Source organism: Petaurus breviceps, unplaced genomic scaffold, assembly GCF_028583685.1.
Source record: "Petaurus breviceps papuanus isolate PSGF00001 unplaced genomic scaffold, PetGlider_PUasm1.0 90919, whole genome shotgun sequence".
NCBI lineage: Eukaryota > Metazoa > Chordata > Mammalia > Diprotodontia > Petauridae > Petaurus > Petaurus breviceps.
The window spans coordinates 28,620,977-28,648,095 of NW_027187378.1; the positions used below are offsets into that span (position 1 = coordinate 28,620,977).

General features: G+C 39.3%; 1 long non-coding RNA gene across 1 annotated transcript; it reads right to left on the minus strand.

The window, feature by feature from the left end:
• Positions 1-1,791: 1,791 nt before the first annotated feature.
• On the minus strand, positions 1,792-27,119 carry LOC138152018 (uncharacterized). The gene is made up of 3 exons (XR_011165995.1): positions 27,077-27,119; positions 3,738-3,780; positions 1,792-1,999 (listed from the first exon to the last, which is right to left on the minus strand). It is a non-coding gene; the product is annotated as an uncharacterized lncRNA (long non-coding RNA).

Consider the following 27,119-nt stretch of genomic DNA (forward strand, 5'->3'; position numbering starts at 1 on the left):
TGGTCTCACAGAATGGAAGAAGGGGAATTGGAATTCACATCTTTTTAACTCCAAGTCCAACACTAACCATTATGCCATGCTTTCTTTGGCAAGGAAAATATTAGAGCTTTTGCCATGTCTGTGTAGACTCATCCAAAAGCCTATAGGAACATCTTTAAAACCCAGAAGCTGTTGGAGAAGGAAGAAGAGGAAAGAGGAGCAAGGTACAAAAATAGCTCTATTTCCCAAGCTTTGAGACTGGTATATTCATGATTTCATTAGTGTGGATATGCCTTTCCTCCACTGATGTAGACTGAAACCTGTCCAAGCAGCATGGCATAGTAGATATAGCACAGATCTTGGATTCAGGAAGACTCAGGTTCAAATATCACCTCAGACTTTTATTAGCTAATGACCTTGGGCCTTACCTTTCTGTGCCTCAGATTCCTGTTCTGAGGACTGTGCCCTGCAGCCTCTAAAGGCTAGCTCTAAATCAATGATCCTGTGATCTCTCATCCTTTGCAGGACTTAGCCACATTTCCCCATAAATCCTCCAAAAGAGATTTGCTCAAGGTGCAATATCCTAGAGGTCACAGAATTATAGAAGCATAGACAGGGCTGTAAGGGACTTCAGAGATCCTCTAATCCCATTCCCCTATTTTACAGATTAGAAAACTGAGGCTCAGAAAGGTTAAGTGACTTGGCCAAGGCCCATATGGGTAGTACATAAGAGAACAGGAGTCTGAACCCAAGAGCCCTCCTGAATCTAGGATGCTTCCCACTATACCGTACTGCTTCTTTCTTAGTACTCAGTCTCTCCATCTGTTATCTCTCACTCTCATTCCGCAAACAGCCTTCTCATTTTTCCTGCCATAAGTTTCCTTGATAATGTCTTTAGTGCTACTTCTTGCTGAAGTCATCACTGGCAATGTACCGCAGCTTCCTTATGCCCACCATGCTCTCCTCCATTGCCTTTTGAGTTACTTATAATTCCCAAGACCATGCCACTCCTTGATTCTTAGGCATTCTAGTCTCACCAGGAGATTCTTGTTTCTGTTAAAGAAAGAGGTTTTTGTAGCAGTGAGCAGTTTAGAATCACTGACTGACTGCACTTGACCTTTCTACCAAATGTGACCCAGCCCACTCTCCTCCTCCTACTCAATCCTAAGCTTTGGGCTCATTGTCCATTCACAGAACCTGTCCAGAGCACACATAGAGATGGGTTAATTTGACAGGAGGCATGTCTGTCCAGTTGCTTGTCAATGCCTTGGCAATAGGGATATCTCCTCAACATTTCCCAGACAGCATGAAAAACCATGTGATAATACAATGCACAGCTCTGTACTGGGCGTGAAAATATGCAGTCACCACACATCATTACACTTCCCAGGCAGAGAACACAACATACCTCAGAGCAGCAATCGGCATCTATTTGAGACCCTTCTGTGTTGGGCTTCTCTAAGTCAGACACACCTGTATTGCTATATTATGCCTGACTCGTTCTCATCGGCACAATCTAAAGCTGAAAATGTTGCACTGATCTCCATGAATTGCTCTCATTGGGGGAAGAAGAAGGGGGAAACATCTATCTTCTGTTCATACAGAGGGGATCTTGCATGTAGCCACAATACCCAGGTGTTTCCCAAGCCAAGTTTGGTCTAGGAGCAGAGTCAAGGAGGCTGAAGGGGGAAGGAAGGCAGGTTTGGATAGGAATTGAGACTATAATCACACTTATTTGGCTATAGTGCTCTGTGGCTACACACACACACACACACACACACACACACACACACACACAACCACTCTCTGCCCCACAGAGCTCAAATTTCTTCATATTAATCTCCAGGCACAAAATTATTTTATTTTCATATCAATTTTCTGCCCGGTACTCAGGCAGACAGTCAGTGAGGTTTTAGCATCCAAAAGGGCCAGGTAGGTGGGCCAGTTCTCATAAGATGTCAGGATGGAAGGCAGAAGTTCTATATGAAGCAGGTTAGAGCTGCTCCCCTTCTAGTCCAACCTAGGGCAAAGTACAGAAGGAACAGGTTATACCCACAAGTGACACCAAATATTTTGAGTTAGTCAGTTCTGTAGAAGGGCATGAGGGAGGGTTCTTTCCTTTCTTTTCTCAGGATTTCCAGATCCTTTCTTGATAAAAGAGAACTAGGTTCAGTGATTCCTACCCTCATCCCCATCAGCCACCATTCCTTAAGGATGAACCAACCTTCCTTCCATTAGGGGTGTATATATAATAGTCTGCAAGTACAATGAGTGAACACCACTGTGGATTGCAGGGTCTGAGACTTCTCTAGCAGCAGAAGCAATGATAGCAAAGAAAGAGGGACCCACCCACTTCCTGATGGAAGAATTCATAATCTTCTCCAAGTTTGGGAAGGCCTTATAGGTAGCAGGACCCTGCCTTCTGGAGCTGTCCATCCAACTCATATGCCAATGGAAAAAGAAGGGGCAGCGAGAAGGGATCTATACTGAGCTAATGGTATCACTGTTCAGTGGACCTGCTGCTAGGAATGAGCATTTGCCTGAACAAGAGGGCATTTTCAGCTCTCCCTAAGGTATTTGTTTTGGGAATATCAGTGTGAAAAGACCTGCAGAAAGAAGAGTACCCTGTTTACCAGTCAGGCAGATGAATGACATGACCAATCAGCCAGACCCAGAGTGTGCTGTCATGTGTCTACTTAACAAAATGCTGACAAAGTCTTTTCTGTTCACCTTTATCTGTGTGGAGGGGGCCATGCTGCCTTGCTCACTGCTCCTTACCTTAACTCTATTGCTAGGAAGCTGAGTCTGAGGTCTCAGCATGGTCTGAACCTGTCTGGACCAACTCTGCCACGAGGTCACAAGTCCTGGCTCCACTTTCCTTGAAACATGCTGCCCTTAGTTGGCAGACTTTTCTTTTTTAGAAGAACAAGAGAATCAAGAGAAGAAAGAAAAAAATAAACCAAAGTCTCAGCCTGTCTATAAGGAGTTTGCCTGCTGGGACATGACCCAGCCTTTTCTCCTCCTTGACTGTGATGCTGCCCTTTAAGGCTCCAGGCCCTCTGAATGGCCTTCCTTGCCTGGGTAGAAGGGCTCTAATAGTAATGTGATAACTACATAGGTCAGGAAGTCAGATGAAGTGGATTCTCATCTTGATTCGACTTACCAGGGTGCTGGCTATAATGATAGTGACAGCAGGGGCAGCGGCAAGAACAATGATAGTCTTGTACAGGACTTTACAAGCTAAGAGGCATTTTTTTTTCATACCTTATCTCATTAAATCCTCACAATAGCTCTGTAAGTTGGGAAGGCTGTTTTCTCTATTATACAAATAAGAAAACTGAGGCTCAGAGAAATTAGACTGACTGCCCTGGACGAATTCAGGACACCAGGCCCAGTGAAACAACATGCCAGGATGATCAAAGAACTGTCCATCACTGAGCTAAGTAACTGAGACAGTGATCTTTGAAAGACTGTAAGAAGTCCTAGAAAATGAGTGAGTCAGTGAGTCATGCCAGATTAACTTCATATCCTTTTTTTTTTATGGTCGGGGGTTATAGGTCTAGTAGAGAAGGGGAATGCTATAGATGTATAGCTTATCTAGGTATTAGCAAAAAAAAACCTGATAATGTTCCTTAAATTTTGATAATTGACTGATTCATATCTATTGTTTCTTAAAAAAAAATCTAGGGAGAGTGTAGATGAAGGCAAACAAGGTGAATGGGGGAAAAAATGTTTTTACCTGATCCTATGCCACTTACCTTAGTCACACAGTAGGGACATGCCATAGAGATAGATATAGACCTTAGAGAGAGGTAGAAGAGATAAATGAATGAATGAATTAAAAGGTATCATTAAGCACTTATTGTGTTTCAAGTACTATGCTAAGTTCTGGGAACATAAACCAAAAAAAATTAGCCAGTCTTTAACCCCATGGAGCTCATGCTATAACCAGGGGCAAAGGCATATAAAAGAAAGTTGAGCTATAGGATGGATAGAAAAGTCCATAAGTCTTAAGGGCAGATAGTAAAGTCCAGGGTTCTTATATAACTAAGTAAGATGAGAGATAATGCTGGGGGATCCACAGGGTATAGCTACAGGGTAGATAGTAAGTTCTGGAGGATGTTAGGCGGCAGTGACAAGTCAGAAGACAAGGCCTGGTGGTCCTCTTTCTGGACAGAAGGAATAGAGCTGAAGACTCCCACTTCATTCAAGCCAGCTAAGCAAATAGCTCATATGAATTCTGGGTGATTGAAACCCAGGGGGACCAAGAAAATGAGGAAGCAAAGGAGGAAAGAGCACAACATCAAGGCTAGAGTTATAGATGGGAGACCTTTAGGAGAAGGAGTAGACCAGATAATTATCACAATTTCCATGACAATAGAAGCAAGTAGAGTTTCATCCCTCTGACAAAATAAGGAGGTACCCAGAAGGTATTCCTTGACTTTTTCTCTTCCTCTTTTCCCTTCATCCAGACTTTAACAGTGCTTACCTATCAAAGTAAACTCCAAAGACTCCCTATCACCTCCAGCTTTAAATACAAAATTATTTGGCATTTAAAGCCATTAATAACCTAGCCCCTCCTTGGACCTTTTCTGTCTTCTTACACCTTACTGTCCACAATGTACTCTTTGATCTAATGACACTTGCTATTCCACAGACAAGACATTCCACTCTCAGCTTTGGGTATTTTCTCTTGTTGCTGTTGTTCAGTTGACTCTTCTTGTGATGCCATCTTGAGTTTTCTTGGCAAAGACACTAGAGTGGTTTGCCATTTCCTTCTCCAGTTTGTTTTACAGATGAGGAAAGGAGGCAAACAGGGTTAAGTGACTTGCCTTGGGCATGTCTCTGATTATCTCCTAAGCCTAGAATGCTCTCCTTTTTAATCTCCCACCTATTGGCTTCCCTGGCTTCCTTCTGATCCCACTGAAAAATCTCATCTTCCACAGGAAGACTTTCCCAATCCCTATTGATTCTAGTGCCTGAGGCTCAAAACCTCAAAACATTATCAGATTCCTCCCTCTTCCTCATCTCTGACATTTCCTTAGCTGCCAAGTTCCATCCATTCTATCTCCTTGATAGCTTTCGAATCCAACTCCTTCTCAGTACTAACATTGCCACCATCTTAGTCCAGGTCCTACTCTATAATCTCTTATCTAGATGACTGTAGTAGCCTCCTAACTTTTCTCCCTGCCTTCAGTCTCTTCACACTACAATCCATCTTTCATACAGCTACAAAAATAATCTTTCTAATACATGTTTGACCATATCATATCCCTACTCAAAGACATTCAGTGGCTTCTTATTAGTCATAGGGATTCATTACAAACTCCTTACCCTAACACACACATAATCTTGCTCTAACATACATTTCCTTTATTTCATATTACTCCTTTTCATGCACTCTATTAGGGCTAAATAGAAATACTAGTTGTTTTATCCTATACTCTCCTTTTTCCATGCATTCATTATGGCCCTTCTCCAGGCTTGTAATGCATGCCCTGCTTATTTGAGGAAGCTAGGCAGTGCAGTGGTTAAAGCATTGATCTAGGAGTCAGGAAGACTGAGTTCAAATCTAGCCTCAGATATTTCTATGTTGTCCTGGTCAAGTCACTTAACCTCTGTTTGCCTCAGTTTCCTCAACTGTAGAATGAGGATGATAGTGCCTACCTTAAATACTTGTCATGAGGGTCAAATGAGATCATATTTGTAAAAGTACTCACCTGACATGTAGTAGGTATGACATAAATGCTTATTATCTTCTCTTACCTTTCTACATGTTGAAACCCTTCTCTCCTTTCGATAAACAACTGAGATGTCTTCCTTGATGAAGCCTTCTCTGATTATCCCTGTATGAATGGGATCTCTCCCTAATTACATTTTCTTAGGGTCCTTTGTCTTTTTCTTCTTCCCTAATACATTTTCACCTCATGCATTTATATCTCACATCCCATTATTAGATTATATGCTCTTTGAGGGTAAGGATTACAAGAGTTTCTACTTTCATGTATAGGAGCTTGCATAGGACCTTGCACACAGTGGACATTTAAAAAATATGTGCTGAATTCAAGTGAGAAAGGGAACAATATATAGGAATAAGGAGACCTGAATTGTCATAACTAACTTAATGTATGACCTGAAGTAAATTATCACCCTGATATGAGACCTCCTTAAAATGTTGATTAGTATAATGATACTTATTCTACCCTACTTCGTAATAATATATATAAGAAAAAATAATAGGTTACATATTTCTAAGCTATCATTCCAACTGTACTTTACATATGTTGCCTCATTTGAACCTCACAAGATCTTTTCTGATTTCTGAAGCAAAGAAGGATCAGATTTAGTTAGTACTTGGAGAGGGGATTGCTAAAGAACACTTTGTGCTGTAGGCTTTTTACCCTATAGAAGCAGTGGGTGTAAAAGATATAGTATTGAACTTGGAGTCAAGAAGAACTGGGCACAAATCCTGCTAGCTGTGCAACCCTGGGAAAATCACTTAATCTTTGTGTCCCTCAGTTTCCTCATCTATAATACTAGGGGGCTGGACTCACTGGTTTCTAGGATTCCTTGCAGCTTTAAATCTGTAATCTTATGAGCCTTATGGGGTAGGCAGAGCAGGGATTATAATTGCTATTTTTCAGCTTGAGAAACTAAGGTTCAGTGAAACTAAGGTTAAGTGACATGCATGATCACAGCTTTTAAATAAAGAAGTCAGTACTCCGACTTAGATATTACTCAAGTGCTCTGAATTTTATTTTATTTCATCTTATTAGAATCAGGTATGAGGGTACGTAGGAATGACATCTGGAGTTCATTTAATCTCAAGAGAGCATAGAAATCTTTTAATCAAACAGATCATGAATTAGGGTGGAATAGTTGCTGTCCATTGTACCTAGACAATCTAGTTTATCAGCAAAAGCTTTCCAAAGTGCTAGCTGACTTGTGCTAGGTTGCTGTCCATGGTGCTGAATCACTGCAGCCTGAGGTTTGTTAATGGAAGATTGAATAAGAAGCATAAGATCATATATTTCTGAGCTGTAAGAGACCTTAGAGGCCATCTTATCCAACTCCCTTCATTTTACAGATAAGGATACTGAAAGGTTAATTGACTTTCCTAAGGTTACACACAGCTAGTAGATATCAGTGCAGGATTTGAACCAAGTCTTCTAATTCAACATTTATGTGTAAAGGGCTAGGAATACAACGATGAAATAAAACAATTTTATGTGATAATTGCTAGTCCTGGTGACAGAACTGTTTCTCATGTTAAGTAGTAAATTTTTCAGTGGCAAATATTCATGGAGTATTTGTTTTGTTTTTACCTTCAAATGCCAATTCGATTTTGGTTGATTCTGGTTTAGCCCTAGGGAACCTGGACCGCTCTGGTGCCATTTCTGTTCACAAGAGAGAATGATTCAGTTCCAAGATTAATCTACAATAAAATAATTTTTAGAATTTAGAGGTCTTCTAGTCTAGCCTACACCTGAAATAAGTAATATAGTTTAACAGAAAGAACACTTAATTTGGAGTCTGTATGTATAATATACATACACACATATACACATATAATATACATATAGTATTTATTGTGTGTATGTGTGTATATGTATACACACATATGTATATGAATCTCAATCCTTTCATTTACTATGTGACCTTGGGCTAATAACTTAACTTTTCTGTGCTTCAGTGTCCTCATCCATAAAATGAAGGGGAGGGGAGACTAGATGAGATGTCTCTAAGGCCCCTTCCAACTCTAAATCTAAAAGCCTATGAACATTCTAGGACAACTAGCCTCTATTTGAAGGTAAATGTTGACAGGAAATACACTACTTCCTGATACAACCCAGTTCTTTGTTGGACATCTCTATATCTTGAAAAGTTCTTCCTGTTACTGAGACAAATCTACCTCCCTATAATTTCCACCCACTGATCCATGGTCTGGCCTTTGCTGTCACAAAACAGAATAAGTCTTATCTTCCTCTTACATGATAGCCTTTCAAATAGTTTAAAATTTTAAAAACACCACAATTATCATTCCCTTTAACCCCCAACTCCCCACTCTACCCCCCACCAAAAGTCTTCTTTTCTGCAAGGGTAAAAAGTCTTAGGGTTTTGGTGTTGTTTTTAACAAATTCTATGCCACAGTTTCAAGTCCTCTCATCATCATCTTTCTGAGACAGAAAAAGCTTTTCTAAGGTACTCCTAAAATATGGTACCAAAAAATATTCCAGACATGGTCTAAGAGAGACTATGGTGGGAAAACACCATCCTCTACACACTCTGCTTATTAATGCATCCTAAATTCACATGAACTTCTCTAGCATCCACATCCCTGTTGACTCATATTGAGTTTAGAGTGCACTAAAATCCCTAGTCTCTTTCTCATAAGAACTACTGTCTAGTCACATCTTCCCTATTCTTATTTTGTACTTGTTCAGTGTACAAGTGCAGTGCATTGCATTTACCCTTTTAAATTTTATCTTATTCAATTTGACTCATTGTTTCAACCTACTGAGATCTTTTCCCCCTCTATCTTCTCTAGTTTTACGACATACATTAATCACAAGATCACAAGATTTAAAATTCAGAGAAACCTCAGAAATCATCTAGTCTCATACCCTTCTAGGGAAACTGCCCAGAAAAGTAAAAAGGTTCTTTCCCCAGGATCCAGTAAGAAAGCAAGGATTTTGGATCCATTTCCTTTGTCTCTCCATCCACTGTTTCTTTTCCACTCTGCCATGCTGTCACCTATCAAGCGATGTTGCTTCTCTGTTTTTATCTAAAGCAGTGATTAAAACAACAACAACAACATTGTAATGAGACAGAATGAAGGGTAGCATGCTACCAGAAGACACTTCCAGATTGACATTAATGCATTAATTGAAACTCTCTGAGTGAAGTCAATCAACCCATTATGAATCAACTAACTCCACTATTATCCAAATCACTTCTTTCCATCTTGTTCACATGAAAATATGACAGTCTCTTTCAAATACCTTCCAGAAATACAGGTATACTATGTCTGTGACATTTCTCTAACTTACTAGTCAAGTAACACTTCCAAAAAAGGAAATTAAATTAGACTGGCATAATTTATAGGTTATTATGGAACCCATACTGGCCTTCTCTTTAATACTCATAAACCATGCTTTTCATAATATGTTCTAGAATTTTTTCAGGGCTTAATGTTAATTCAACAATTTATAAATATATTTTATGAAATATCTTTTTAAAAAATTTCTAGGTATTAAGATTTGCTCAAAATTTATCCAAAAAGTTCATAGTTATCTGACTTATCGAAGATAGAAACCCCCAAGTCAGTCCAATTGCTCAGATTAACCCCAGACTCAACTCTAATTTTACATGGATATGTCATATTAGAAATGATCCAAGGTCAAGTGAGGACTTTGAAAGTCCTTATGGACCAAAGTGAACTCCTTCAAGTCTATTCAAACAGTGCCTATCATTCTAAGCTTGGACTGAAACTAAACCAGGTATTTTCTCCTTGGGAAGCCCAGGTAAATTTCAAGACCTTGTGATATGTCTAACTGTCTATCTTTGTCTCACTTTCTCTTTTATTTCTCCATATTATTCCTATCAGAGAGTTATTCTTCTACAATTGCCATTTCACTTCTGACCACACATCCAGCCCTTCAGAGATTCATATACACATCCTTCTAAAGAGCAGGACAATATAATAGTCAGAATACTGCCTCAGAAACCAGAACTACAAAATTAAATTCTCAACCTGTTCAGATCCTATTTTTTAGCTTCCCTGTCTGTAAACAAAGGGTTAATAGCTGATATCATAAGACAGCCATGTGATAGGTGCAGTGAGGAACAGAAAATTATGCAGGGGCCTTACCTAGAGAACTCCATGATCTAAACACTGAGAAGTCTGAGCTCTTTAGAGAAATGTGATCTATTAATAGTAAGGTGATGGTATTCCTGTGATAGGGCCTGTTGTTCAGTTGTCAATTACTTTGAGATAAGGCAGTAAAGCATCCAAGTATTGAGGTTACAAAGCTAAAGAAATACAACTATAGAGAGAAAGACAAGAAAAGCAACAGACCTTTAGCAGTTACACACTGTAATTGGAAGCATCAGCAACATAATATAAAGACACTTCCATAATCCCAGTTCTCTGACATTATATACCAAAACAAGTAAAGGTGCCATTTTATGACTATGTCAGAACTGCTCACAGGACACTGACCAAATGATCAAGGGTAAGGCCTTTCTAGAAGTCTGTAGAGAAGGAGATTTTTTTTAGTGGGGGCTGGGTAGCATGCCTGATAAAGGATATCCAAGAATTGTGGTTGGGAACCAGAACAAAGGAATGCAGACATGGAAGAGGGAGCTGTGGCCCAAATAATTGTGTGTGGGGGGAGGGAGTCAGGGAAGTCAGAGAGGGTGTCATTATGTCCAGTCTGGAGTATCCAGAGGTGGAGGAAACAGGAGTCAAGAAAAAAATTTTAAAAATCAAAATACAGGTGACTTTGTCACAGTAGGATTCAGGATTCAGTCCCTGGAAATGCCAGGGGCCTAATTTGTATGCCCAGCATTTAGTCTTCTTTGGGTGTTCTTATATGTAAGCACCCTCTCTATCTCTGCATGCAGGTGCTCCCTGCAATCCTCAGTGCCTGCCAGCAGTGGGGCTCACAAATCTAAGAATCCCAGGGTCCCATTTTCTACTTGTCCTTTGCAGCCACTGCCCAGACTCAGGAGACCAGATGTGGTCATCTTAATTATTTTTCATTACAGTATGTTTTATGTGGCTGGTGGGGATCTATAGGGTCGATCTTTTCTTTTTTTTAAAGCAATCGGGGTTAAGTAACTTGCTCAAGGTTACACGGCCAGTTATTTCTGGGTGTGGTGCTGAGTGTCTGAGCCCGGATTTGATCCCCAGGTCATCCCGACACTGGAGCCCCAGTGCTCCCACTCACTGAGCCACCTGGCCGCCCCATAGGGTAGATCTTTTAAGTAAAAAGAATAAACCTGTAAGTCTTAAAGGATATACACTGCACCAAGGTGAAGTATACTTAAGCATATTTATCACCAAGAACTGGGATCTAGTAATAAGAATATGATGGAGGACTCTGGGGTTAAGCTCTGAATCAGTAGGTGACTTTGGAGATATCACATGGGCTTCTTTAACCTTCCAGTCAAACAGGGTGCGTGCCACTGAAGATGTATATTCAGGGTGTTGAAAGATGAATGCCCATCTTTCACTAAACATGTACAAAATGTATCACTATAATATAGGTGATAGGGAAGGGGAGACATCTTCAAGGTCACATTCCTAAGTGCCCTTGGGGGACCATGATCAAATGGAAGAAGGATCCCATGGACCCCCAGCCCTGACACCCCATCTGACCTCACTAACTGCTGGTGACCTTCCAGTTGAACTATGACAGCATACAAAATGGATAACAACAGCAAAGAAATAGGATATGTCATAATTTCCCAGTGACCTTGTATCTTTCACATTCCTGTTTTTAAAAATCTGAATCTGAGCTCCTCCTCTAGATGGAGAGCAAGAAATCTAGGGAGAGAGGGAAGGAGAGCAAGCTGGTAGGAAACAGGGACAAGATTATGAAAATGTTTGTGTATTTGTGCGTGTGTCTGTTTGTAGTGGCTAAAATGGAAAAGGGGGAAGGGATTCTTGCTATTTTAAGGACAAGCTTCAGTAGTAAAGTAATCTCCTGAGTGATGCTTCTTTCTGGCTCTGTGCCCCCAAGTCCAGAAGAAACTGTGGTGCTTTCAATTCCAGTCACATTGAATGCTTCTTACCAATCTATCCATCTTAATCAGCACCTACCACTTGCAAGCAGTACCACTGTAGCCAGAAAGGAGGGGAGGGAGGAAGGAGGCTGGGAGGGCAGTGGTGAGAGGTGACGTCACAGAGCAAAGGAATCAGAGTGGGGGCCTGGAAAGGTGGTGCAATGGGGGCTGGGAGGAGGGGGCGGGATATAGGCCTCAGCTAGCTCCCTGGCCTCTGCTCCATTAACTAGGAGTGAATGCTTCCCTCCCACACTGTTTCCTCTGCCAGAAGGTAAGAAAAAAAGGACAGCCGGCACCAGAGTCTTGGGCTGGCCAGGGATGGACATACTGCAATGCTCAGTGGTCCATGAAGCTGTCACACCAGCAGCTGAAGCTCTTTGTGCAAAGGTAGAGGACAGTCTGAGCTCCTCGTCTCAATTGCCCTTCCTCTCAGTCCAGCTGCACTTCCCACTTCATCCCCCAGCCACACCACCTCCCTACTCTGTTTTTATCCCCTTGCCTGCAGTCTACTTAGCCCTATACTGTTTTGGGGAGCCAGATGATCCAAAAAAGTCCATGCCATCCATGGCAAGGGGAGGGGAGAAGGCACAGCAGGTGGGACAAATCTTGTTAAAATAATCCCAAACAAATCCCACTCAGTGTCACATCTTTTTTGATTCCTGTGTTGTTCTGGACATGAAAGGTAACAGTCACAGTAGGGTAAGGCAAGCCTAGCACTAGCCACTGGGCTGATTTCAATTCAATAAACAGAACTTTCAGGGGGCGGGGTTGGAATGGAGTGAACTACTTTACGAAGTATTGAGCTTCCTGTCACTGGAGGTGTACAAGCAGAAGCTGGACAATGACTCATCAAGAATGTTAGAGAAGGAATTCATGCTTCAGACGGTTGAACCAGATGACCTTCAAGGTCATTCCAGCATAGAAACCTATGGTTCTATATTTGCTCTTACTACCCAACTCACCCCTCATCTTTTGGTAATGGTTTAGATGCAAGGAAATATTCTCTAACCTTGCCATATATATGTGTGCATATATATGTGTGTGTGTATGTGTGTGTGCGCATATATAGAGGTGTGCATACACACATATATACACATATACATATGTACACATACACATACACATGCATGTATATATACATATGTGTATATACATATATATATCACTCATCAAATTAGTGAGCTTCTGGAATCTTCCCTTGGTGTTTTCCAATTAAAATAAAGCAAAGAAGTATTCTTCTTTGTACTTAAATCCCTCTCTCAGCACCTCTACCCTCATACCTACAGAAATGAGTATAAATCCTCTGCCATCTCCAGAGTAAGACCTGCAGCCTCCTAAGGAGCCTGAGAAAATAAAAGGATATTATGCTATAAAATTCTCCAACAAAACTACTCCACCTTTCACAGTATATTCTTTACCCTTTCCTCTTCTTTTTCCACAATCATAGAATGTCAGAGCTAGAAAGTCTCATCAAGATCAACCAATTGAATGCCCCCATTTTATAGATGAGGAAGCAGAGTCCTAGAAAGGAGAAGTGACTGGTCCAAAAAGCGGACAGTGTTGACTATGTGCTAGGCAATGGGGCATACAAAGACAAAAATAACTCCTGCTCCCAAATACACTCTATCAGGAAGACAATACATGCGTATTAAAATATACACAAATATATACAGAGTAAAAGCAAAATACATACAAAGGAGGGAAAAGCACTAGTAGTGGGGGGAGTCAGGAAATACTCTCTGTAGAAGGTGGTACTTAAACTGAGTCTTGAAGGATGTGAATGGGGGTAGCTAGGTGGCACAGTGAACAGAGCACTGGACCTGGAGTCAGGAGGACCTGAGTTCAAATCAGGCCTCAGACACTAAATACTTACTAGCCATGTGACCTTGGGCAAGTCACTTAATCTCAATTTCCCAGCCTTCCCCCCTCCAAAAAAAAAGGATGTGGGCAATGCTAAGGGGTGAAGGTGACGAGCAAGTGCATTCCAGCCATGGGAAATAGCCAGTGCAAAGGCCTGAAGACAGGAGAGGTGGCAGGTGTAAGCAACAGCAGGAGCGGCAGTTTGTCTGGACTACAGAATGTGAAAATGGCAATAATGCATAATGAAACTGGACAGGTAGATTGCAGCCAGGTTATTTAAAAGACAAATAAAGCTAAATACTTATGTTATCTATATATGATCCTAGAGGCAATAAGGAATCACTGGATGTTATAGAGTAGAGAAGAATGGTAAGATCCACACTGGAGGACAGAAAGAAGAAAATAGACATTTGTTCACCCCTACTGTATGCCAGGCACAGTGCAATGCACTTTACAAATATTATCTCATTTGACCCACCCTAGCAGGTGAGGGCTGTTATTATCATCCCCATTTTACAGCTGGAGAAACTGAAGCTAATTGACTTCAAGGATAATGCAGTAAGTGTCTGAGGAGATGTGAACTCAAGTCTTCCTGATTTCAGGCCCAGTGCTGTATCCACTGTACCCCTAGCTCCCACTAAGGAAAAAATAAAAGTTATCTAGACAGCATTTCCCAAACTGTGGATCACAACCCCATATGGGATTGCAAAAAAAAAAAAATGGCAATAGTAAACATGCAACGACCCAAAATTAGTTCAAAATCAAATGCATAATGAATCCAAGATGTTTCTGGCAGTGTTTGCCTGTATTGCATCACACAACTTTATTACAACCTTGGTTCTGAACACAAAGCATGTGCACTTTGCACTGTGCATGCCGGCACAAGTGCCAACGAACATGGCCCAAAGGGGAAAAGGGGTCATGAGTGGAAAAAGTTCAAGTTAAGATCTAGAGGATCCATTGGAGTGGGACGAGACTTAAGGTAGGGAGCCTAAGTAAGTGGCATTGCAATTTAGGCAAGAGGTGATGAGAATCTGACCCAAGGTTATAGTTACGTGAATAGTGAAAAGAGGGCAGACATGAGAAATGTGGTGGAAGTATAAATGGCAAAATATGGCAACTTATAGGAATATGTGTGTAGGAGGCGATTATGGATATTGAGGAGTTGAAGGTAATTCTGAAATTGTTCTAGAAGACTGGGAGGGTTGAGGTTCCTTTGACAGAAATAGGACAACCCAGAAGAGAAGTGGGTTTGGGGAAAAGATAATGAGCTCTGTTATGAACATGTCGTATTTGAGATGTTTAAGAGATATCCAAGTTGAAATGTCAATAGGCAGTTAGTGATGTGATAGTGGAGCTTAGGAAAGAAACTGGGACTAGATAAAAAAATTTTTTTGAATTATATGAATAGAAATAATTGAGTGAGAAATGATGAAACCACCAAGTGAGAGAATGTAGAGAGAAAATAAGGGGCCCAGAAAAGATATTTAGTGGTTCTACCACAAGGTCATGATATGAAGGATGATCAATCAAGGAAACTAAGAAGGATTGGTCAGATAGATAGAAAGAGAACAAAGTAGTATTGCAAGAACCCAAAGAAGAGAGTATCCATAAGGAAAGGATGGTCAACAGTATCAAATGCTCAGAGAGGTCAAGAAGGATGAGGACTAAATGACCATTAGATTTGGAAATTAAAAGACTGATAGCAAATTTGACAAAGAGCCATTCCCCTAAATGATCAGTTTATAAAGGACATAAAAACTTTTCAAAAGAAGAAATGCAAACTATCAATGACCATATAAAAACATGCTCCAAATCACTTGTTTTTTTTTTTCTTTTCGTTATGTGTTAAAAAATAGACTTTTAAATTTTTTTCAGGTCCAAATTCTTTCCCTAGTAAACCTAGTACTATTACTAAGTCAAAGGGTATATATACATAGTTTAATAATTTTTTGAGTATAGTTTCAAATTCCTTTCCAAAATGGATAGATTAGTTCACAGATCCACCAACAATGAATTAGTGTACTTATTTTCCCATTTCCTTCCAGCATTTGTCATTTTCTATTTTTGTCACCTTAGTCAATCTAACATGTGTGAGGTGGTACCTCAGAGTTGTTTTAATTTGCATTTCTCTGTTTATTGATGACTTTGAGCCATTGTGCTGGCCTTGCTGTTGTATGCCTATGGAATCTGGATGGTATACCAGCATCATGCCAGGAAACTGAACTGCTTTCAATTGAATTATCTTAGGAAGATTCTTCCCACTTGGCAAGAGGCACCAGAAACTGAGGTCCTTTCTCAAGCTAAACTGCCAACCATTCAAACTCTACTGCAAAGAGTGAAATTCCAATGGACTGGTCACATTGTTTGAATGCTAAATGTATGTTTGTCTAAAAGACTACTTTATGGAAAACTCATAAACACAGGCACTCACATTGTGGTCAGAAGAAACAATAAAAGGACACTCTCCAGGCCTCACTGAAGAACTCTGGAATCAATTGTGTGACAAGGGAAACACAAGTAAAGGACCATCTCACATGGCATACCCAAATCAAAGAAAGTGCTGTGCTCTATGAGTGAAGCAGAATTATAGGAGCTGAAAAGAAACATCAGATGTGCAAATTTAGGGATATCTCCACTCCAAATGTTCATATGGACTATTTGTGCCTGACCAGTGCTAGAGCCTTCTGAGCTTGTATTAGTCAGATCAGCCTCAGTTGGACACACTGTACCTTGATGCCAACATAGTGATATCATTTTGGTCCTCTTCAGGAATAAAGGACAAAAACCTAAAATTTCAATTTTTAAAACTTTATATTTTATTAATCTCTCCTTTGGTTTTAAGAATGTATATTTTGGAATTTTATTGGGAGTTTTTAATTTGTTGTTTTTCTCATTTTTATAGTTGCCTACACAATTTGCTGATCTGTTCTTTCTTTTATTGATGTAAATATTCAGAGATATAAATTTTTCCTTACTTGGTGGTTTGACTGCATTCCCCAAATTTTGGCATATTGTCTCATTATCTTTGATGAAATTATTGATTGTTTCTATGATTTATCTTTTGACCTGCCCATTCTTTAGGATCAGGTTTAGTTTCCAATTAATTTTTAGCCTATGCTTCAAAGTCCCTTTATTGAATGTAATTCTTCTTGTATTATAACCCCCCCCCAAAAAAGGATATGTTTAGTATGTCTACTTTTCTGCATTTGTTTGTAAGGTTTTTATATCCTAATATATGGTTAATTTTTGTAATGGTACCATACACAGCCTAGAAATAAGTACACTCCTTTCTATTTCTATTAAATAATCTCCAGAGGTCTATCATATTTAACTTTTTAAAAATTCTATTCATGTCCTTTCTTGTTTATTTTGTGGTTAGACTTATCTAAATTGGGGTCCCCCACAAACATAATTTCACTGTCTATATCCTTCTGTAACTCATTTAACTTTCCTTTAAGAATTTGGATGCTATGCCATTTGATGAACATATATTCAATATTGATATTAATCCATTGTCTATACTACCTTTTAGTAAAATGTAGTTCCCTGCCTTATCTCTTTTAATTGGGCCTATTTTTGCTTTTGTTCTATTTGAGATCTTAATTGTCAACTTTGGCCTTTTTTATTTCTGAAGTATAATATATCCCGCTCCAGCCCCCTTATTTTAACTCTGTGTATATCTTACTGTTACAAGTATGTTTCTTGTAAATAATATATTATTGGATTCTAGTTTCTAATCCATTCTGTTATCCTCTGCCATTTTATGGGTGAGTTCATCCTATTCATATGCACGATAATGATTGTTTACTGTTTATTTCCCTTCATTTTATTCTCTCATATTCATCCTTCTCTTTTTCACCTTATCTCCTCCTCAAGAGTCTGTTTTGCTTCTGACCACTACATCTACCCTCCCTCTTCCTCTCCCCTAGCCATTTTCTTTTAATTCCTTTTCCTCCTACTTCCTGTTGAGTAAGATAAATTTCTGTACTCAGTTCTGTTTATGTGTATTCCTCCCTTCTAGAATCAGTTTAGGTAAAATTGAGTTTCTAGTGTTGCCCTCTCCCTTCTCCAATGCCCTCTCTATTGTAAAAACTCTTCTTTGCACATCCTAATTTATGTGAGATAATTTTCCCCATTTATAAGCACAAGCAAGGTGGGATTGTTGTTTTTTTTCTTCTTCATGTTGGAGTTCAGTTTCCCAGGCTCAGGCTAAAATGTAAATATCTGAAGGACCAATCTCCTTTGAACCCTGATAATTCACAGCTGTGCTGAGTCAAGTAGGCTTCATTCCCTTCTGACTCTGAGCCAATCAGGGATAGAGTCTTTGTTATATAGTCTAGGAGGTTGGCATTTTGCTTTGGGGGTTCACTCATGAAGGATTTCTTTTATTTTCTTGTCGAGACTCTAAGTAGTCGTATGTTCAGAGCCCCTTGACTGCTTAGATGTTTGTGCTCCTTCAATCCAATGATGTATGTAAAATGTATAGCAATATTGCTATGTTCAGACAGCTGGAGCCCTGTCTGTTGGTCTTTGTGCTAATTTCTTTGCTTGTATTTTCTATACTCACTTCTTTCTTTATAATTAAAGTAGGATTGTTAACCCATTTAAAACTGTCTTTCCTTTATTAAGGAGATCAAAAGAACCTCTGTCTATAATTTGACACCCTCTAGGACTCTAAGAACCCTGACAATGATAAAACTCTGAGCAGTTACATGTATCCTCTCCCTATATAAAAGTATAAATAGTTTTTTAAATCCCTAATGATTTCTCAATTATGTTTACCTTTGTAGGCTTCTCTTGAATCCTTTGAATGTCAGATTTTCTATTCAGCTCTGTTCTTTCCATCAGAGATGCTAGAAAGCTCTCTAATTCATTAAATGACCATTTCCCTCCATAGAATTCTACTCCATTTTGCTGGGTAGGTTATTCTTGACTGTAATCCTGGATCCTTTGCCTTCTGGAATATCATTCAAAGCCCTCTGTTCCTTAATTGAAGTTGCTGTTAAATATCATGAAACCCTGATTGTGTTCATAGTACTTGAATTCTTTCTTTCTTGATGCTTGTAGCATTTTCTCCTTGACCTGGGTTTCTGGATTTTGGCTATAATATTCCTGCGAGTTTTTATTTTGGGGTTTCTTTTGGGAAGTGACTAGTAGATTCCTTCAGTTTCTGTTTTGCCCTCTGGTTCTATGATATCTGGGCAGTTTTTCCTTTATAATTTCTTGAAATATAATGGCTATGCTCTTTTTTCATTTGTGGTTTTTCAGTTAGTCCAAATGATTCTTAAATTATCTCTCTTTGATCTATTTTCCAGGTTAGTTGTTTTCCCTTTCAGATATTTCATATTTTCTTATATTTTTTCCAGTCTTTTGACTTTGTTTTATTATTTCTTTTGTTTCATGGAGTCATAGCTTTCATTTGGCCAATTCTAATTTTTAGGAAGTTATTTTCATTAGTAATATTAATTCTCTTTTTATAACTTTCTTGCATAGATCTCATTTCTTTCCCCATATTTCCTACGCCACTCTTATTTGTTTTTTGTAATAATTTTTACTCTTAAAAAAACTCTTTCTTTAATTCTTCTAAGAATTCCTGTTGGGATTATGTCAAATTTGCATTCTTTTTTCCTCTGAAGCTTTGTTTGTAGATGTTTTCAAGATAATGTCTTCTATGCTTGTGTCTTGAGCTTCCCTATCACCATAGTAGCTCTTTATAGCTGAATTATTTTTTAAAATTTTCTCATTCATCCAGCCTGCTTCTTTACTTTGGATTTTATGTTATATTTGGGCTCTGCTCACTTCTTGGGGGAGGTGGGGAAGTATCTGGTCTCAGCTTCTGTTTATTTTATGTCTTTCTGCTATTTTTACAGCTCACAGTCTGGAGTCCTACAAATTTTCATTGTTTCCAGAGGGGTGTGATTTGGGGAGAGGTCCATTCATTCCTCTTCTGCTCTGGGATATCCATGTCCCTGACTCGGGTGTAGGTTTATTGATTGATTGAATATGATTGAGTTGCTATAGACTACTGCTGGATTTGTCATTGTTAGCTCACCGAGATGTTCTACAGGTTCATCGCAACCCTTTGGTCTTGGTCTCCTATCCTAGTAATTCCATTGTAGGCTTATGTGCTATGCTAAAGGTTAGAGCTGGGTTGCTGCTTCGCTCCTGGGCTCAGAGCCACACAGCTAAGTTTTTGGAACTTGTTCTTTTCTCTATACACAGTTTGGGCCCTGATCACTTGTGTTTGTTTCTCTGTCGCCTGGAACTATTACCCAGACCTGGGTAATAGACAACAGAACTTCTCACTGGCATTTGTTCCTGTTCTCAGTGATGGCTAAGGGATTCTCTTGGATCTTTTTCTGCCCTGACATTTCCTATTCTGGTATTCATTCTTAGTCACCTTAGGGCTGCTGGGCATTGGAATGCCACTCATGCTGCAGGTGATACGCTGCCCAATATCTACAAAGCTCTCTGAGTATCTTCATAAGTTGCCCTGGGCCAGAAATATTACTCACATTGACTTTTTCTTGGCTTTCCAAAGCAGAACCTGCATCTTGGGTTATCTCCAGTTGACCTGATCTATATCTGGCCACTGGACCCAGATGGCTCTGGAGGAGAAAAGGAGGCTGGTGACTTTGCACAGCCCTCCCTCACTTAAATTCAATTCACTTGCATGTCATGGCATCACCTGACTGGGTCCTCTTTGAGAATGAAAGACAAATAACAACAAGCCAATCAGAATTCTGACTGGTACACGTTCAAGGTTGTTGTAGAGAAGATATTCTGGGTGAATTGGACAAAAACATTGACTCTTGCCCCACCATCTTGACACTCCCCTCCTAAATCACTTTTAATGAGAAATGAAGAGTAATACACTTCTGAGGGACTTCTCTACTAGCTATGTACCTGAAAAAGGGAAGGGGGGGTAAAAATAGAAAGGTGCTATGTATACCAAAATATTTATGATAACACTCTTTTTACTTCCATTGTGAAATGGATAGCTAAACTGTGGTATTTGAATGTAAGAGAATATTAACATTCTAAGAACCAGTCAATATGAGGAATTCAGAGAAAGACATAAACTGATGTAGAGTGAGCGGGGGCGAGAGGGAATACAAGCAGAAGAACAACGTATACAGTGCCTATAGTGATGGAAATGAAATAATACCAAAAGACATGTGAATGCAGATTAGACACAATCTCTAGTCTTTGTTCCAGAGAACCAATAATAAAATATTCTACTATTCTTTCAGTAGAATAGTCCTAGACTATGGGTATGGACTGTTGCATATACTGTCAGTTGGCAGTCACTATTATCCTACAAAGTGACCCAAGCCTTGAAGGAAACTCAGGAATATAAAAGACAAAGATGAGGAAAGGATGCAATGTAGGTATGATAGCCTGTGCAAATGTACAGAAGTGGGAAATAGTGTGCTGAGCTTCAGAACATTTCACTTCTAAAATGTACAGGATGAAGAAGGGAATAATGGGAAATAAGTCTGGAAATGTAGTTTGGAACCAGATATTTGGAGGGCCTTAAATATCCAGCTAAAGATTCTATATTTTACAGACAATAAAGAACCTAAAAAGATATCTGAGTAGGAATGTGACGTGATCAGACCTGATCATTACGAAAATTATTTTTGTAGCTGTATACAGTATAGATTTGGAGAAAGAAGAAATTGGAAGTAGAAGAAACTGGACTAGTGTTACTACTACCAGTCCAATAGTAACACATAATGACAAACTCCTTAGTCTCAATTAAGGAAAGAATTAAACAAACTTAGCAGAAGAATTCAATGGGATGGGAGACCTCCTCTAGAATTTTTATGACTCTGTGGTCATCTCTTATGCACTTAGGATCATGGTTTTTTGAGCCATAAGGGAGCTTATAAGACATTTAGTCTCTTCCCAACACTTTAGAGATGTGAATATGGAGGTCCAAAGCTTAGTGTCTCTTCCAAGGTCACATAGGTCATAAGTAGTAGAGTGAAGAGTTGAACTTAGGTCTTCTGAATCCAGTGTAGCACACACCAAACTCATGTTCTGTTCTGTGTTATAGTTATATATACATTGATCTCATCTGATGATGTGTTGGAATTAATTCATATCAGCTCAAACTGGATACGGAGCATAGGATATAATATCCAGATATTGGAATTTAGGGGCAACTAAATGGTACAGTGGAATAGAGTGCAGGGCCTGGAGTCAGGAAGACTCATCTTCTTAAGTTCAAATGTGGCCTTAAACACTTACTGTGTGACCTTGGACAAATCACCTAACCCTGTTTGCCTAAGTTTTCTCATCTATAAAACAAGCTAGAGAAGTAAATGGCAAACCACTACAGTGTCTTTGCCAAGAAAACCCCAAGAAGAGCTGGACATGACTAAAAAATGACAACAATAACAACAAATATGAATTTAAGATCATTGATCCAAAACTAGAAGGAACCATAGAGATCTAATCCAATATTCTCATTTTACAGATGAGGATACTAAGGCCAAGAGATTTAAGTGATTTGTCTGAGATGAAACAGATAGCAAGTGGCAGAGTTGAGATTTGAATTCAAAACTCTTGACTACAAGCTGAGTAGTCCTTCCATTACCCAGTGCTGTATGCTTTGCTGAACTGAATGACTGCTCCTGTCAACCTGAATTCTATCCTTAGTTCTACCAGGGACTTAGTGAAAACTTGACTAAATCACTTCCCTTTCTAGGGTCTATTTTGTTCTTTTGCTCCCCAGCTGACCTGTGACTCTGAGATTCTTGGAGTAATCCACCCTTCCAAAGTAGGCATGTGGACAGATGGATCCCAATCATGACTACAATGCATTTTAATATCAAGAAGAAAACCTTTAAAAAGAAAGTTTGACTTTTCTGTAATGCCTTTAAGAGTGAGATTCAGTTAACTTTTCCCCAAGTGCCCATCATGGAGACAAATGAATATAAACTGATGATGAGTGGTGGTCATAACAATTGACATTATTATTAATAATGCCATCCCTTGGGACCAAAGCAGCACAAGCTCAATGATTTAGAATAACTACTTGGTTCTATTATTCAATAGCATTTTAGGAGTATATACAATAAAGGTAGACAAACCCACCAATCAATTCTAGACATAATTGTAACTCCACATGTCTTTGAACCCATTGAACTCTTTGGGAGCGGCAGAAAAGCTAGTGTCATTGTATCACAGAGTACATGTAGGAGAAGGAAAGTTAGAGGGAAGGCTAGGTTATGAAGGGCTTTGAATGCCAAATAGATGTGAAGGAGCCATTGGAGTTTATCATGTAGGGGGATAGCACTGTCAGATCTGTGCTTGAGGAAAATCACTTTGGTAGCTGAATGAAGAAGGACTGGAGTAAGGAGAGATGAGAGAATCAGACCCACCAGCAGGCTACTGCAGTAGCCCAGGTGTGAAGTGATGAGGGCCTACACCAGGGGATGACAGTGTCAACAGTGGTTCTAACTTATAATCTTGTTTCCAATACATACTGATTTCTGCTAAAGAGAGTGTATGCCTTTCCAAAATGATCATTTTTAAAATATTAAAAGAAAAAAACTAACAAGGTTTTCAAAATAGATTTCTTGACCATGCCAAATATGCATAATTTATTACTTTCTAATAAATCTCTTCTACTGTTCTTTAATTTCTTCATAAGTGTAACATATATTTCTCTAAGAACAGGGTAAACTAGACAGTTCACTGGAGGGCAAGGGACCATATCATACATTGCTTCTGTTTCCCTCACAGGGCCTGGCAAAGCTACTAGAAATATACCAGGCTCTGTACTCTTGGAATGAAATGGAATAGAATCTGGATGCAAGTTGGGCTTTCTGGAAACAGAAAGGGGGAGGCCTTCTGAGTGGCCCCCAGTGCCCAGTTCTGCAAGGGTCAAACACCTGCCTTAGTACCTTGCCAATCACATGATCAGCCAGCTTTGGGAGGGAGATTTTGACACCTGCAGGAGATTTGAATTTAAATTTTGGTGGGAAAAGGAAGTGACACAGTGAGCAGGGGGGTATGGCCTTGAAGTGGGCTGTAGAGACCTAAGGCTTCCTTCAAGCTCAGTTTTCCTACATGAGGCTTTTCCTTATTTCCCCCTCATTCTAGCTGTTGCAGTTCCGCCAAGTCCTGAAATTACTTTCAGATTATCTTCATATACTGTGTATCCATATATATACATAAATACATACACAGATGCTTACACGTATAAAAATCACTTTCAGATTGTCTTCATATACTGTATATACATATATACATACATATACACATGTATACATACACATATATCTTGTGTGAACCTAATGTATATCTAATACTCCTCCATTAGAATGTAAGCTTGAGAGTAAGGATTGGAGGAGGCAGGGAGAGGAGGTTGTTGAATTTTTTCTCCTATTTTTGTATCCCTAGCATTTAATATAATGCCTGGCATGTAGTAGGTGCCTAATATATATTTGTGGTTTATTTATCTGTGCATATAACTTATCCCCCTAGTGGAATGTAAGGTTCTCAAACTCATGAAGAATTTTGTTTTTTGTCTTTCTATCTTCAGGGGCTAATTCAGTCATTTGCACATAGGAGGCAATTAATAAATGCTCATTCAATTGAATTGAGCCCATGTAATGTTACATACATATAGTGATGCTGTGCTTGGTGCTTAACAGAGTTAGGTAATTTCTTGCTGATTATTATATTATGGAAAATGTTCAAAAGACTAGTGCCTGGGGTGGGGGTGGGGGTCAGATTTGGGCTGGCCACCTTCTCTCCACCACACATTCACCTTTCTGGTTCTGAGGTCTCCCTGTCCCCTTCTAGTTGGAGCATGATCTATGATTCCTCAATCACACTACTGTGTAAATGACTAGCAAGAGTTTAGTGATGCCTTCCCAAGCAAATTTCTTTTTTAATGGGGGGTAACAAAGCATGAAGCTTTCAGTAGGATTTCAGAAATAAGCCAGAAAATGGAAGGAGTCAGGGAAGAAATCATCCTATACTCTCCAAATCATACCATGTAGGTACCTACATACAATTCTGCCTCTGCTTAAAACAAAGAGAAATTTCCTCCCCCCCCCCACAACAATATACAGGGTGAAGGAAGCCTCATACACACATGCTCCTGTGCTCGCACACACAACTTGATTGTCAATTTGATTCTAATTGTTTTTGCACTGGCTGTCACATTTGGGAAACTCTCATCTGGCTCTTCAACCAGATTCATTACCTCCTAAGTCTAGAATCATGAGGACTTGTTTAAAAATAGCCTTTAATCCTAGGAATACACCTCAACTTTTTTCCTATCTCTTCCTCTCTCTTCACAGTCTTTGAAGAATTCTGATTCACATTTATTAGTTTAAAAAAAAACAGAGGTAAAGTAAGCAAGTAGGTAGGAGTAAGGAAACTGGTTAAATACAGATCTAGACTATATTTCTTGGCTAAATAACACATTTTTGAGCATATAAAAGCTCTGACATCATCCTCTTGTTCCCTTGGAGTAAGCAGACCTGGGTCCAAAATGAAACTCTCCTATTTCTAATTTAGGAAAATCTCTTAACTTCTCTGGGCCTCAGTTTCCTCATTTGTAGAATAAGAGTGCTGCTTTTAGATTCTACAAATCAATGTATATATGTAGCTTTTTACATGTTGTCTCTGAGAGAAATAATTAATTCTCTCTTATATTATTTCCCTTCCTATTTCCTCATTTTCTACTAGGTCAAATAAGCCCCTGAAGACTAGGAGTGATAATGAGATCAGATTTAGCATTCTCCTCAATTTTTTTCAGACCCCACCCAATTGGGGGAGCCTATTGTGTTCTACTCAGGGTTGGGGGAATGAGGGATAGATCCTGTGTCTAGATTGCCTGGGCTGGGGGTGGTCTGAGAATAAGAGTGACATAATCAAAGTTACATCTCCCAACCCCTCATTACAACAGATTTACCTCTCATTATAATATTCATTCTTCTCATTAATTAATCAGTCAGAGTTGATTGCTGCCTGTTGAGAATACTCATTCTTCCAAAGGTATATAAGCATCAAGAGGCCACCATAATCCATCTTTATGGATTATGATGAGAGTTCATGAGAGATGGCCAAATGACCATCCTTTTTATTAATTATTTGGTAGCCATAATTAATAAAATGACTAATTACCCAGAAACTCTCTTTTACTTTTCATTTGTCACATTTCCTAGAAGAATGTCAACTTCTTGAGGGTGGCAACAGTTTTTAGCTTTCTTTGTATCAACAGCACTTAGCACAGTGCTTGCACGTAATATTAAATGTCACTGACTGAATGAATGGATTCTCCCCTGAATCCCTCCACCTCTTAGCATTCAATATTACTTACTTTCTTTGGCTCCCTACATCTCATGCAGGCCCCTTGCCTCTCCTGGATCCACAGAGACTAAGTGTCAGATCTTGAGAGTGACAATAAAATAAAAGATTCATTGGTGGGAGCTGCTTACAAATGAGAGGGAAAAAATTGTCGCATTATAACTTTTCAAGAGATACCCAGTGAAGGGCAGCTAAATGAGAAGCTTCCAAAGGGCTAGGAATTTAACTAGGAGAATGCTCATTTTCACTTACAGATTATGTTAAAGAAATAAGAATGTTAAGAGAGGTAGCTGATGATACTTAGAATTCTCTTTTTTTCTTACCATTGCTCTGAAGAATATCAGGTGCATGTAAATATTAAGAGCTAGTTATAGTATCACATGTTTTACTAATGAAGATCTTGATCTGGTTAAAAGAATGTAGGTCTTTATCAGCAGAATCATTAGCAACCATGATGGGGAGAAGCAGAAAATCCTAGCCCTGGGTCACATCCAGACAACTCAGGATGGAACATGCTGCCCATCTCTGGACAAGAGTGATGGACTCAGGGTGAAAATAGAAACATCTCTATTTTTTGGACATGGCTAATGCAGGAATTTGTTTTTCTTGACTATACATGTTCAGAACAGGGGTTTTGTTTTTCTTTCCTCTTGGAAAGTGAGGGAAGATTGGGAGGGGTAGGCAGCAGGGAGAGGAGGCAGATATTCACTGATTGAAAAAAATGTTATTTAAAAAATAAAAACAAGAATTATGTTCTCTGTTGACCCTGCTAACCCCAAAGAGCTCAGGAAGGAATTAAGACTCCCTATGCTTCAAAGGGGAGGATCTATGGTCAAGTAGAAAAAACCTTGACCTAAATCAAAGACCAGGGTTCTTCCAGCATGTAGTAGGTGCTTAATAAATGCTTGTGGTTTATTTATCTGTGTATATAACTTATCCCCCTAGTGGAATGTAAGGTTATCAAACTCATGAAGAATTCTGTTTTTGTCTTTCTGTCTCCAGGGGCTAATTCAGTCATTTGCACATAGGAGGCAATTAATAAATGCTTGTTCAATTGAATTGAACCCATGTAGTGTTACACACGCATTGTGATGTGGAGCTGTGGTACCTGAAACAAGTCTCCTCCTCCCTCTGGATCTCAGATTCTTCAT